General features: G+C 39.3%; 1 non-coding gene across 1 annotated transcript; it reads left to right on the forward strand.

Annotated features, from left to right (window-relative positions):
- Positions 1 to 981: 981 nt before the first annotated feature.
- On the forward strand, positions 982 to 1089 carry LOC130972606 (small nucleolar RNA R71). The gene has a single exon (XR_009083765.1). It is a non-coding gene; the product is annotated as a small nucleolar RNA R71 (small nucleolar RNA).
- The last annotated feature ends 14268 nt before the right edge of the window (positions 1090 to 15357 follow it).

Here is a 15357-nt window from a genome sequence, read left to right on the forward strand (position 1 = left end):
AGCAACTTGCTCTTCAGTGACATACTCATCCTCTTCAGAGGAAGAATACTCATCAGAGCTCATGAAAGGCAGAAGTAAGTCCAATGGAATCTCTATGGTCTCATTTTGAGCCTCAGATTCCCATGGTTCCTCATTGGGGAACTCAGTGGAGGCTAGTGCACGCCCATTGAGGTCTTCCTCAGTGGCGTTCACTTCCTCTCCTTCCTCTCCAAATTCGGCCATGTTGATGGCCTTGCACTCTCCTTTTGGATTTTCTTCTGTATTGCTTGGGAGAGTACTAGGAGGGAGTTCAGTGACTTTCTTGCTCAGCTGTCCCACTTGTGCCTCCAAATTCCTAATGGAGGACCTTGTTTCAGTCATGAAACTTTGAGTGGTTTTGATTAGATCAGAGACCATGGTTGCTAAGTCAGAGGGGTTCTGCTTAGAATTCTCTGTCTGTTGCTGAGAAGATGATGGAAAAGGCTTGCCATTGCTAAACCTGTTTCTTCCACCATTATTGTTGTTGAAACCTTGTTGAGGTCTCTGTTGATCCTTCCATGAGAAATTTAGATGATTTCTCCATGAAGAATTATAGGTGTTTCCATAGGGTTCTCCCAGGTAATTCACCTCTTCCATTGAAGGGTTCTCAGGATCATAAGCTTCTTCTTTAGATGAAGCATCCTTAGTACTGCTTGGTGCATTTTGCATTCCAGACAGACTTTGAGAAATCAAATTGACTTGTTGAGTCAATATCTTGTTCTGAGCCAGAATGGCATTCAGAGTATCAATCTCAAGAACTCCTTTCTTCTGATTTGTCCCATTGTTCACAGGATTCCTTTCAGAAGTGTACATGAATTGGTTATTTGCAACCATTTCAATTAGTTCTTGAGCTTCTGTAGGCATCTTCTTCAGATGAAGAGATCCTCTAGCAGAGCTATCCAAAGACATCTTGGACAGTTCAGAGAGACCATCATAGAAAATACCTATGATGCTCCATTCAGAAAGCATGTCAGAAGGACATTTTCTGATCAATTGTTTGTATCTTTCCCAAGCTTCATAGAGGGATTCTCCATCCTTCTGTCTGAAGGTTTGGACTTCCACTCTAAGCTTACTCAATTTTTGAGGTGGAAAGAACTTTGCCAAGAAGGCATTGACTAGCTTTTCCCATGAGTCCAGGCTTTCTTTAGGTTGTGAGTCCAACCATGTCCTAGCTCTGTCTCTTACAGCAAAAGGGAATAGCATAAGTCTGTAGACCTCAGGGTCAACCCCATTAGTCTTGACAGTGTCACAGATTTGCAAGAATTCAGCTAAGAACTGATGAGGATCTTCCAATGGAAGTCCATGGAACTTGCAATTCTGTTGCATTAGAGAAACTAATTGAGGCTTAAGCTCAAAGTTGTTTGCTCCAATGGCAGGGATAGAGATGCTTCTCCCATAGAAGTCGGGAGTAGGTGCAGTAAAGTCACCTAGCACCTTCCTTGCATTGTTGGCATTGTTGTTGTTTTCGGCTGCCATGGGTTCTTCTTCTTTGAAGATTTCTGTTAGGTCCTCTACAGAGAGTTGTGCCTTAGCTTCTCTTAGTTTTCGCTTCAAGGTCCTTTCAGGTTCAGGGTCAGCTTCAACAAGAATGCCTTTGTATTTGTTCCTGCTCATATGAAAGAGAAGAGAACAAGAAAATGTGGAATCCTCTATGTCACAGTATAGAGATTCCTTGAGGTGTCAGAGAAGAAGAAAAAATAGAAGGAAGAGGTAGAAGAATTCGAACTTAGTGAGATAGAGTTCGAATTTTTCATTGAGGAGGAGTGGTACTCCATAAATAGAAGGATGTGAGAAGAGGGGAAGAAATTTTCGAAAACAAAGTAAAAGATTTTAAAAACATTTTGAAAAATAGTAATTGATTTTCGAAAACTAAGATTGGGAAAAAAAATCAAGTGATTTTTGAAAAAGATTTTGAAATTAGAAATCAAAAAGATATGATTGAAAACTGTTTTGAAAAAGATGTGATTAAAAAGATATGATTGAAAAGTTGTGATTTGAAAACAATTTTAAAAGGATTTGATTTTAAAAATTAATGACTTGCCTAACAAGAAAAGATATGATTCAAACATTAAACCTTTCTCAACAGAAAAGGCAACATACTTGAAATGTTCAATCAAATCATTAATTGTTAGCAAGTATCTTTGAAAAAGGAAAGAAATTGATTTTGAAAACATTTGATTGAAAAGATATGATTTGAAAAAGATTTGATTTTGAAAAACTTTGAAAACTTGAAAAAAATTGATTTGAAAACAAAATCCTCCCCCTTGTGCCATCCTGGCGTTAAACGCCCAGAATGGTGCACATTCTGGCGTTTAACGCCCAATGCACTACCTTTTTGGGCGTTAAACGCCCAACCAGGCACCCTGGCTGGCGTTTAAACGCTAGTCTGTCCTTCTTCACTGGGCGTTTTGAACGCCCAGCTTTTTCTGTGTAATTCCTCTGCTGCATGTTCTGAATCTTCAGTTCCCTGTACTATTGACTTGAAAATAGAACCAAGATCAAATAAACAATGCATGCAAGACACCATACTTAATATTAGACACTAGACTCAAACAAGAAACATAAAATATTTTTGGTTTTTTTATGATTTTGAAAATTTTTTTGTGTTTTTTTTTTCGAAAATTATATAGAAAATAAAAGTTTCAGAATTCTTAATTTGGATTCCAGGAATCATTGCAATGCTAGTCTAAGACTCCGGTCCAGGAATTAGACATGGCTTCACAGCCAGCCAAGCTTTCAAAGAAAGCTTCGGTCCAAAACACTAGACATGGCCAATGGCCAGCCAAGCCTTAGCAGATCATTGCTCCAATAGCAAGATTGATAGAGATCAACAAGCTCTTGTGATGATCAGTTGAAACCTCGGTCCAATAAGATTAGACATGGCTTCTCAGCCAGCCAGATTTCAACAGATCATCATGAAACTCTAGAATTCATTCTTAAGAATTCTGAAAAATACCTAATCTAAGCAACAAGATGAACCGTCAGTTGTCCATACACGAAACAATCCCCAGCAACGGCGCCAAAAACTTGGTGCACGAAATTGTGATCATCAATGGCGCCATCAACATGGTACGCTCATTGCAATCTCAACTCTCTATCACAACTCCGCACAACTAACCAGCAAGTGCACTGGGTCGTCCAAGTAATAAACCTTACGCGAGTAAGGGTCGATCCCACGGAGATTGTTGGTATGAAGCAAGCTATGGTCACCTTGTAAATCTTAGTCAGGCAGACTCAAATGGGTATAGATGATGAATAAAACATGAAGATAAAGATAGAGATACTTATGTAATTCATTGGTAGGAATTTTAGATAAGCGTATGAAGATGCTTGGTCCCTTCCGTTTCTCTGCTTTCCTACTGTCTTCATCCAATCCTTCTTACTCCTTTCCATGGCAAGCTTATGCAAGGGTTTCACTGTTGTCAGTGGCTACCTCCCATCCTCTCAGTGGAAATGTTCAACGCACCCTGTCACGGCACGGCTATCCATCTGTCGGTTCTCGATCAGGCCGGAATAGAATCCAGTGATTCTTTTGCGTCTATCACTAACGCCCCGCCTTCAGGAGTTTGAAGCACGTCACAGTCATTCAATCATTGAATCCTACTCAGAATACCACAGACAAGGTTAGACCTTCCGGATTCTCTTGAATGCCACCATCAGTTCTTGCCTATACCACGAAGACTCTGATCTCACAGAATAGCTGGCTCGTTTGTCAGGCGAGCACTCGGTTGTCAGGCGATCAACCATGCATCATGTATCAGGAATCCAAGAGATATTCACCCAATCTAAGGTAGAACGGAGGTGGTTGTCAGTCACACGTTCATAGGTGAGAATGATGATGAGTGTCACGGATCATCACATTCATCAAGTTGAAGAACAAGTGATATCTTGGACAAAGAACAAGCGGAATTGAATAGAAGAACAATAGTAATTGCATTAATACTCGAGGTACAGCAGAGCTCCACACCTTAATCTATGGTGTGTAGAAACTCCACCGTTGAAAATACATAAGAACAAGGTCTAGGCATGGCCGAATGGCCAGCCTCCCAAAGAGGGTTCAATCATAAAAACATGATCAAAAGATCCTAAGATTGAAAGATGAAAATACAATAGTAAAAGGTCCTACTTATAGGGAACTAGTAGCCTAAGGATTACAAAGATGAGTAAATGACATAAAAATCTACTTCCGGGCCCACTTGGTGTGTGCTTGGGCTGAGCAATGAAGCATTTTTCGTGTAGAGACTCTTCTTGGAGTTAAACGCCAGCTTTGGTGCCAGTTTGGGCGTTTAACTCCCATTCTTGTGCCAGTTCCGGCGTTTAACGCTGGGAAATCTGAAGGTGACTTTGGACACCGGTTTGGGCCATCAAATCTTAGGCAAAGTATGGACTATCATATATTTCTGGAAAGCCCAGGATGTCTACTTTCCAACGCCGTTGAGAGCTTGCCAATTGGGCTTCTGTAGCTCCAGAAAATCCACTTCGAGTGCAGGGAGGTCAGAATCCAACAGCATCTGCAGTCCTTTTCAGTCTCTGAATCAGATTTTTGCTCAGGTCCCTCAATTTCAGCCAGAAAATACCTGAAATCACAGAAAAACACACAAACTCATAGTAAAGTCCAGAAAAGTGAATTTTAACTAAAAACTAATAAAAATATACTAAAAACTAAACCAAATATACTAAAAACATACTAAAAACAATGTCAAAAAGCGTACAAATTATCCGCTCATCAGACAGCAGAGTCAGAACCAACCTTACAGAGCCCCTCAACAAAGACAGTCTCAAGGACCACAGCACAACCAACCACAAGTACCTTAGATCACTTATTCTAATTCTTCATCAAATGACGAGATGCTCCATTCTCTTGCACAAGGACAACAAAACATGCATACGCAGCTGAATTCTACTTTAAATGGTCTGACTACCACTTTACAAGCTCTCGTCTCCCGGTTAAATCCATCACCTAGTTCCACAAATCAACCTTCAAGCTCCAGTAGAATTCCTTCTCAACCTCTACCTATTTCCAAGGGTGGCATCAGTGCCATCACTCTGAGGTCCGGAACCACATTGCAGGAGAGGAACCAGGAGGAGCCAAGTCTAACAGTACACGTCCCAGTTAAGGATGTTGTGGAAGTGGAAGATGTTGAAGAGGAAGAGGACGTACAGAACATAGTTGAAGAAGAAGCAGCTCAACCACAAAATGAAATACCAAGGGATGCAGAAGCTGCAAACAACGCCCCCTATTCCCTTCCCACAACTTGCAAGGAAGCCCAGAAAGCAGATAGAACTTGATCCCAAAATGGTAGAAATATTCAAAAAGGTCGAGGTAACTGTTCCCCTTTTTTATGTTATTTAGCGGGTATCTAAATATGCAAAGTTTTTGAAAGATTTGTGCATACATAAATATAAAATTAATGAATTTGAAACTATTCCTTTAGGTAGTTCTATATCTGCTTTAATGGGAATATACCTGAAAAATATAGTGATCCAGGTCCATGTATGGTTAACTGTACCATTGGCGATGTAATTTTTTCTGACTGTATGTGTGATTTAGGAGCATGTGTTAGTATTATGCCTTTGTCTATATATGATGCTTTGAGGCTCCCTCCCTTAAAAAGGTCGGCAGCTCGTTTTGTGTTAGCAGATAAGAGCATTATTACAGTGGCTGAAATTGCTGAAGATGTATTGGTGAGCATTAAGGGGCTCACATTTCTCATTGACTTCTATATCTTGGAGATGCCCCAAAATGACTCAGAAAAGCTATCATCCATCCTACTTGAAAGACCCTTCTTGAAGACTTCAAAGTTCAAGCTGGATGCCTTTTTAGGAACCTATTCTTTTGAGATAGACGGCCGAGCAGTAAGCTTCAATCTGAATGAAGCTATGAAGCATCCTCCGAAAGATCATTCCGTATTCAAGTGCGACATTATTGATGAAACTGTCACTGTAGTTCACCAGGAGGAAATAGCAGAGAAGCATATGGAGTAAGGTCCAAGTGTGGAGAAATCCTCTGAACAAAATGAGGATGCCTTACCATTATCATTAGCTCCAGAAGGTCCAGAGCCTAGCCATGAGCAAAAATTGGAATTAAAATCCCTTCCTTCACACCTCAAGTATGGCAGAAGTTCCCAGTTATCATTGCAAGGGAGTTCACTTTCCAACAGGAAGAACAACTACTTAGTGTGTTGAGGAAGCATAAGAAAGCAATTGGATGGAGCTTGGTGGATATAGTAGGCATCAGCCCTCAAGTTTGTGAACACAGAATATTCTTAGAAGAAGGAGCAAGGCTTGTCCGTCAGCCTCAAAGAAGATTGAACCCCACCATCTTAGAAGTTGTCAAGAAAGAAGTAACCAGACTACTTGAAGCAGATATCATTTACCCCATTTCAGATAGCGAATAGGTCAGTCCAATACAAGTGGTGCCCAAGAAGTCTGGAGTCACAACAGTGAAGAATAAGCATGGAAAGCTTCTGACAACCAGAGTGCAAAATTCATGGAGAGTTTGCATTGACTATAGGAGTCTAAACCAAGCCACTCGCAAGGATCACTACCCCTTACCTTTTATTGATCAGATGCTTGATCGCCTGTCAGGTAAATCTCATTATTGCTTTTTAGATGGTTATACAGGTTATTTTCAAATCCATATAGCTCTTGAAGATCAAGAAAAAAACTATTTTTACATGTCCTTTTGGAACTTATGCTTATAAGAGAATGCCATTTGGCTTATGCAATGCACCAGCTACTTTCCAAAGGTGTATGATGAGCCTTTTCTCTTGTCTCATAGAAAACTGTATGGAAGTTTTTATGGATAACTTTAGCGTATATGGTGATTCATTTAGCCTCTGCTTGGATAGTTTATCTAGAGTATTAGACAGGTGTGTTAGTTCAAACCTTATTTTAAATTTTGAAAAATATCACTTTATGGTCAAACAAGGTATTATTCTGGGACACATTATTTCTAATACTGGTATCTTTGTAGATCCAGCAAAGGTAGATGTTATTTCTAGTTTACCTTACCCCTTCTCCGTGAGGAAAGTTCATTCGTTCTTTGGCCATGCAGGTTTTTACAGGAGATTTATTAAGGACTTCAGTAAGATAGCATTGCCTTTATCTAGATTACTGCAGAAAGATATTGAATTCGAGTTCAGTGAGGATTGCGTACAAGCGTTTGATAAGCTGAAGATCGTCCTGACTCAAGCTCCAATTGTGAGAGGACCATACTGGAGCCAGCCATTTGAAATTATGTGTAATACCTCCAATCATGCAGTAGGAGCAACACTGGCTCAACGTGAAGGTAAGGATCATTTTGTAATTGCTTATGCATCTAAGACTTTAGATGCTGCTCAGTCTAATTATACTACTACTGAAAAAGAGCTTCTAGCTATTGTTTTTGCTCTAGATAAATTCTGAGCCTATTTACTTGGTACTAAGGTAGTAGTGTACTCAGACCATGCAGCTCTAAAATATTTACTAGCTAAAAAGGAGTCTAAACCAAGGCTAATACGTTGGATACTGCTACTGCAAGAATTTGATTTAGAAATTAAAGATGGGAGTGGTAACCAGAATTTAGTGGCAGACCACTTGAGTCACCTTGAGCACATTAAGGATGACTCCACTCCTATCAATGATACTTTCCCATTTGATAGCTTACAGGCAGTATCTGAAGTAATTCCTTGGTATGCGCCTGTAGCTAATTATCTGGTTAGCCACACTTTTCCTCCAAATTTTACTAAGCATCAAAGAGACAAGCTGAAAAGTGAGTCCAAATATTATATATGGGATGATCCATATTTATGGAGGTGTGGTGCTGACCAAGTAATTAGACGGTGTGTGCCTCAATCAGAAGTCCATTTTTTAGGCCTATCAGGACATTTTGGCCCTCAAAGAACAGCTAGAAAAGTTTTAGACTGTGAATTCTGGTGGCCCACTCTTTTTAAATATGTTGCTGAATTTTGTCAATCTTGTTCCCCTTGCCAAAGGTTTGGTAATATATCCAAGAGGGATGAGATGCCTCAATAGATTATGCTTTTCTATGAAATTTTTTATATTTGGGGCATCGACTTCATGGGTCCATTTCCAAATTCTAATGGTCACCTTTATATACTGTTAGCTGTAGATTACGTTTCTAAATGGGTGGAAGCGATTCCTACCCGTACTGATATGCTAACACTGTTGTTTCCTTTGTGAGAAACCATATTATTTGTTGCTTTGGATCACCGCGAGCAATCGTAAGTGATCAAGACACTCACTTTTGTAACAGGAGACTAACAGGATTACTGAAAAAGCATGGGATAATTCACAAAGTAGCAACAGCCTACCATCCCCAGACTAATGGACAAGGCGAGGTGTCTAACAGAGAGATAAAGCATATATTACAGAAGATAGTCAAGCCTCATAGTAAGGACTAGAGCACCAGGCTCCAAGATGCACTTTGGGCATATCGAACAGCATACAAGACACCAATCGGGATGAGTCCCTTCCGCTTAGTTTATGGAAAGGCCTGTCACCTCCCAGTTGAGGTAGAGCACAAAGCCTTCCGGGCGGTAAAAGAATGCAATATGGAATTTGGGAAAGCCAAAGCTGAAAGGAAGTTGCAACTGCAAGAATTAGAAAACCTTTGCCAAGAAGCTTAAGAGAACTCCAGGCTGTACAAAGAGAAGGTGAAGGTTGTGCATGATAAGCACATCAAGAGGAGAGAGTTCCAACCTGGGGACTTAGTCTTCCTTAACAACTCTAGATTAAGGCTCATGCCAGGCAAGTTAAGATCAAGATGGGACGGTCCCTATCGAATAGAGAAGGCTGAGCCATACAGAGTCTTTCACTTAAGTCATCCTTCAAGCTCTGGATTTATCAAGGTCAATGAACATCGCCTAAAGCTATATCATGGTGAGAAGATGCAGAAGAACAAGGAGCTAGAGATCTTCCTCTTGGAGGACCCACCAACAGCAGGAGACTGAGCTAGTGGAGCGTCCAACTTAAGGACGTTAAAGCAAAGTACTGGGTGGGAGACAACCCACCATGATATGATCGTTCTTTTTCCTCTCCTTAGTTTTCTTTGTCAACAACTCTTCTTATTATTAGTACATATAGTTGCAATTTCATCTGCATACTGCATGTAAAAAAAATGGCACGTGACACGACAGCGTCGCCGACGCGTCCGCGTCATATATGCCTCGGGAAGAGAAGAGAATTTTACAGAAAAGTCATGCGAAAGCATGGCTGGAGGCGTGCCTTTGGCACAAATACGCCCACGCGACCGCGTCACTAACGCGTTTGTGTCATTTGCGAAATAGCCTCCCCATGCGTCTACGTCACCCACGCGTACGCGTGGCCCTGTAAAATCGACGTAAATGAGTGTATGGCAGAAGGTTAGGCTGGAATGGGGCTAGAACCATGCTAGAAGCACAAGTCCTACCATGCGAACGCGTGCCCCACGCGAACGCGTGCCCCACACGTCCGCATCATTTTCAAAATATGGCCACTCACGCGATTGCGTCAACCACGCGACCGCGTCACCCTATATTTTGGCAAATTGAGTTTGAAACAGAAAGTTGCGCGAACGCAAGGCTGCTCTTGTGCCAATAGCACAATTCATATCACGCGAACGCGTGACCCACGCGTCCGTGTCACTTAGAAATTGCGCCACCCGCACGACCACGTGCTACACGCGTCCGCGTCGCCTGCGCCGCACAACTTATCCAGATTAGCCAAAAATATCTTATCTTTTCTCCCCCAAATTCTAATCTTTCCTTTCCCTTCTTCTTTCTTTCTTCTTCCTTCCTTCCCTCTTTATTCTTTCTCCCTTTTACTTACTCTCCCCCCTTCTTTCTTCTTCACAATCATCATCAAGGTTCTTTTCTTTCCTTCTTCTCTCTTTACTTTTCTATTTATTATTTTTATTTTCTTCTTCTTTTTCTTTCTCCTTTCATTATCTATGTTTTCTTTTTCTTTTTCTTTTTACACCCTTTTTTATTAGTGTTGGAAATTTATTTGGGTCTTTATTCTCTATATTTTGCTTGTGAATTATTAAGAAACTATTTGACAATTATATTATTTTTTATGGGATTACTTGCATGTTCAATTTAATACTTTCGATAACATATTTACCATGCACGCTATGTGTTTGTGAAAAAGTCCGTATGGCATTGTGCACTATTTTTGAAATTCTTTTATTCTACTACTCTAAATACTTATTTTTCACAAAACTCATTTTATATTTTATTGATTAAATATAATTGTACTTACAAACAGATTGTTGGTTTGAAAAGACTTGGTAATCTAACTTGGACATTGAATGCTTGATCTATGCTACTCATGCCTTTGCCAGCATGACAATAAACATCTTGCATTTAATTGTCATTACATGCACTTGCTATATTTCCACTGATGGACTTTTCACATGTAGTCATGACCATGTGTTAACGACATTCTTCTTTACAGTGTATTGATTACCACCGTTACCGTTTTCTCTCTTGCTATAACCCTTAGCTTTACAAGTTACTTTCTTTTTTCCTTTTTAGGATGGCCACCAAAAAAAGTAAAAAGAAAGCCACTCCACACCACCAGCAAGGAGAGGAATAAAAAGAGCATTAGTGGCAGAGCCATCTTCAACAATGGTGAAACCCTCAACAAAACGAACCAAGAGGATCATCAAGGTCGATAAAAAAGAGAAAGTGTTTCTAGCAAAGGACACTGCGCGATTTACTAACCGCTACTGTGAGCAGATGTTCCCCATTCTGGCAGAAAGGAACTATAACAATGAGCACCTTCTCGTCCTCCCGACCCAAATTGCTGAATTTGTTGAGCCCCGCATTGAGCGAAGACAATGGGGATTCCTACAGAGATAGCCGCGATAGGTTAATCTATCATGGGTAGTTGAATTCTACTCCAACTTTCACTTACCAACCCTGCAATCTGTCTATGTCCGTCAGAAGCAAGTCCCCATTACAGAAGAGGTCATTCAAAGAGCTTTAGATCTTCCCCCTGCTCCAAAAGGATTGGACGCCTTTCAAGAAGCCTCACTCAAGCGCTAGACATACCAATTTGACTGGGATGCCATTTTCAGAGTTATAGCACAACCTGGCAGCCGATGAATTTATGGATACCATCGCTCCTGACCTAAGGGAATCTTGGCTTCAGCACTCACCTTAGAAGCTCAAGTATGGGCACAGATTATGTCCCATTACATCTTTTTGAGCACTCATGAGTCCTCTTTCACTGCCGACATGGCTGTTCAACTCTGATGTATCATTACAGACCATCCTCTAAACCTACCAAGACACATCCAGAATGCCATGGGACACGTACAAATTGCGGGTAACTTACCTTTTTTCGTCTTGGTCTCAGATCTCGTCTCAGCAGCCGGAGTCACCTACAGGACTGGGGACACCAGAGCCATGCTTCCACGGAGTGATCAGTACATCCCTAACAGAAAATATATCAGACCTCCAGCAGCCACTACCAGCTAACCTGCAGAACAGACTGAAGACATTCCTCCTTCCACATCACAAGCACCTTCAACAAGTCAGCTGCTCCATCAGATACTGGAGAGGTTAGACTGGCAAGAACATAAAGCGAAGCTACGAGAGCGCCGCAACCAGTGCCGATTCAAATACCTCAAGGAGCTACTCACAGGAAACCACAGACCTGACAAAGACCCAGACACTTCGAACTCCACTTTATTTACCAGCACATAGAGCCATGACGGTCCCGACTGTGGAGATACTGCTACCAGCCCCCCTTTGTTCCTGACAGATGGCACCAAAGACGGTGCAAAGCCTTAAGTGTGGGGAGGTCGGTCAATACCTGACTTCCAAAGGTAACTTCTCTTCCCTAACATCAATAAAGTAGGATATTTAGTTATTTTTTCCTTGATTAGGATAGGATAGATTGTTTAATAATAGGTTATTTGCATGCATGTTCTATTTGGTTGAAATATAATGAGTTTCTTTTTAAGACCCTATTTTTGAAAATTTTCACTAATTTAAATAAAAAAAATTTTGTGTTAAATTTGTTTGAAGTTGTATTTGGAACATGGTTTTTGAGCTAAAGAACACACAACCCGTGAGATTTTGAGCTTATTTATATGGTTACACTATTTAACCATAAATATTTTGTTCTTGTGTGTTCACTTCTCTATGATTGTAATCTATATTTTGTTTCATTCTATATGTCCAATGCTTAATGTGTTATATGCATGCATATGATTGAGGCCATTACTTGTTTAGCTCACTTATCCCAAATAAGTCTAACCTTTAAATTACCTTTGTTAGCCACTTTGAGCCTTTTAATCCCATTTGTTCTATATTTCACCACATTACTAGCCTTAAACAGAAAAACAATTAAATATCCCAATTAAATCTTTGGTTAGCTTAAGATAGAAATTGTGTGTTAATTGAGTATGGGAAAATGTGGGAATAAGGGTTAATAAGAGAATGTGTCATGATAAAATAATGGGAATTTGGGTACCTACTCATGTGAAACTAGAAAAATTAAAAATCTATGTGCATTGATAAGCTATGTTTATTTTTATTTTTTAAAAAAATATTCAATAAATATATAAATAAATAAGGGGACAAAATTACCCCAATGCTAAGTTAAGTTGATAAAAAAATCAATGCATATGTGATACAAGTTAAGAGAAAAAGTTAACACATGAGTATGGAATGTAAAAGTGGGAAATTATGGGTAGCTAGACATGATTCTAGAGTTATATAGAGTATATGTATGTTAGGTGAAAGCTTAGGTTAGTCAAAGATTCATATTTTAGCTCACTTGGCATTATATATATATCCTTACCCTTACCTTAGCCCCATTACAACCTTGAAAAGACCTCATGATGTTTGCATTGGTACATTAAATATTGTTGATTGGTTAGGTGAAGAACAAAGTTTAGAAAGCATGATTAGAGAAGGATAGAGTGATTACCTTATACACTAGAGAGATTAGAGTGCACATACACCATCAGTGAGGGTTCAATGCTTAATCCTATGTTTCCTGCTTTTGTGAGCTGTCTTCTTACAAATCTACCTGTTCTTACTGTATAGTTTGAATTAGTGGAATTTGATTTATGTCTGTCTTAAACAACTTATTTGCTTTTAACCGAGTAGACAAAATCATATAGTTGCATTCATATGTATAGGTTGCATTGCATTGCATGAGTCTTACATTTCCCCTACTCATTTAATTTATCTCCTTGAACTAAGCATGAGGACATGCTAATGTTTAAGTGTGGGGAGGTTGATAAACTATTATTTTATGATTTATATTGTGTTTAATTGAGTACTTTTATCAAGTCTTTACCCACTTATTCATATGATTAGCATGATATTACAATTCCTTCCCAAAGTTGTTCCATGGTTGAAAACTTGCTTCCTAAAGATCTTTTTATTGTGTATTTTAATTCTCTTTTATACCATTCGATGTCGTGATCCGTGTGTTAAGTATTTTAGGTTTCATAGGGCAGGAATGGCTTAGAGAATGGAGAGGAAGCATGCAAAAATGGAAGGAACACAAGAAATCAAGGATATGACTAGTGAACACTGACGCGGACGCATGGCACATGCGACCGCGCAAAATGGAGAAAATTGCAGCGACGCGTTCGCGTGCCTGACGCGAACGCGCGGATTGAAATATGCACAAATAACGCGAACACACGGACGACGCGTACGCGTGGCAAGGAAAAATGCTGGATGACGCGATCGCGTGGACGACGCGTACGCGTGACATGCGTGATCTGCAAAATTTGTAGAAATCACTGGGAGTACTTTTGGGCCGCATTTTGACCCAGTTTTCGGCCCAGAAACACGGACTAAAGCCGGAAAACATGCAGAGACTCAAGGGAGATTCTGATTAGGATAATTTTTAGTTTTTAGATTTGATTTTACTCCTCCTCTAGGTTTTCTCTCTACACATTCATAGTTCTTAGAATTTTATTTTGCTTTTTGGATTTGGATATTGAGAAGAGTTGTTACCTCCGCCAAGACTTCGTCATTCTAGTTTGTTTTCTTACTTTTTACTTACTCTTTCATATCCTTAATTTGTCCAGAGTTACAATTGGATTATTTTTAGAGTTTATTAATACAAGAACTATTTTTAATTTTAATTGATCTTTTGATTATTGTTTATCATGTCTTTCTTTATTTTTCCTTTTAATTTTATGAAGTCTATATTCATGAACATGGAGTAGTTTCCCAACTTGATTGGGAGTTGATTAAAAGGAAAACCTTGAGTTGGAATATTCAAGATTTAAATTGTAATTGGGTTTATTGTTGGTCGCCTCTCTAGTCACTAACACTAATCCTTCCCAAGAAAGAGTATTAGAACTTGTGAATAGAAGTTGACTTCCAACTTACTTGACTTTCCTTTACTCAGTAAAGGATAACTAAGTGGAAATAACTACCAATTATCAATTGATCTTGAGAAAAATCCAACAAGGATAGAACTTCTAATTAATCTTCTCCCGGTCAAGATCTTTGTTTAAATTATATAAATTCTCTTATTTATTTTCCTGTTTTCCAACTCAAAATTTCTTGGAAAAACCTCTGACCAATAAGCTGCACTATTTTGTCAACTCGTTGGGAGACGACCTAGGATTCATATTCCCATTATTTTTATTCTAATTTTGTGACAACCCTTTTAAATTGATAAGCGGATTTTAGCTGGTTAAGAACTGTACTTGCAACGTATTTATTCCATTAACTTCTTAATCGGTCAATTTCCGCCTCCGTCACTGCTCTCACCCACCAATGCAGCCCCTGACGGGATCATCATCAATCCTGAGTTCCAACTGGTATGCCACATCATGTAAGTTAATAGTCATCTCTCTGCATGGCTGATGAAATGTATGGGGACTCAGGTCTCCACAAGGTTGCGAGAATCGGACCGGTCAATAAACCGGTGAGGTCACTGGTTCATTGGTTCGACTGGGGTTCAACCGGGGTTGAACCGGTTTAATTAAATATTAAATAAAATTATTAAAAAATGTAAAAATATTTTTAAATATATAAATTCAACGTTATCTTGTGGTTGTGGGTTACTTTGTGATTGTTCCATCTGTAACAATCAAAAAATCAAAGACCAGAAAATAACTTCAAAAAACTATGAACAAATAAATAATTCAGCAACCAAAATCATGAAGCAGCAAACAAATTCATCATGAACAAATAACCTCAGAAAATAAAAAACTAAAATCATAAAGCAGCAAATAAATTCACCATGAACAAATAACCTCAGCAAATCAAAAACCAAAATCATGAAGCAGCTGTCCAAATTCATCATGAACAAATAACCTCAGCAAATCAAAAACCAAAATCATGAAGCAACAAACAAATTCATCATGAA

This window comes from Arachis stenosperma, chromosome 3 (genome assembly GCF_014773155.1).
Source record: "Arachis stenosperma cultivar V10309 chromosome 3, arast.V10309.gnm1.PFL2, whole genome shotgun sequence".
NCBI classification, from domain to species: domain Eukaryota; kingdom Viridiplantae; phylum Streptophyta; class Magnoliopsida; order Fabales; family Fabaceae; genus Arachis; species Arachis stenosperma.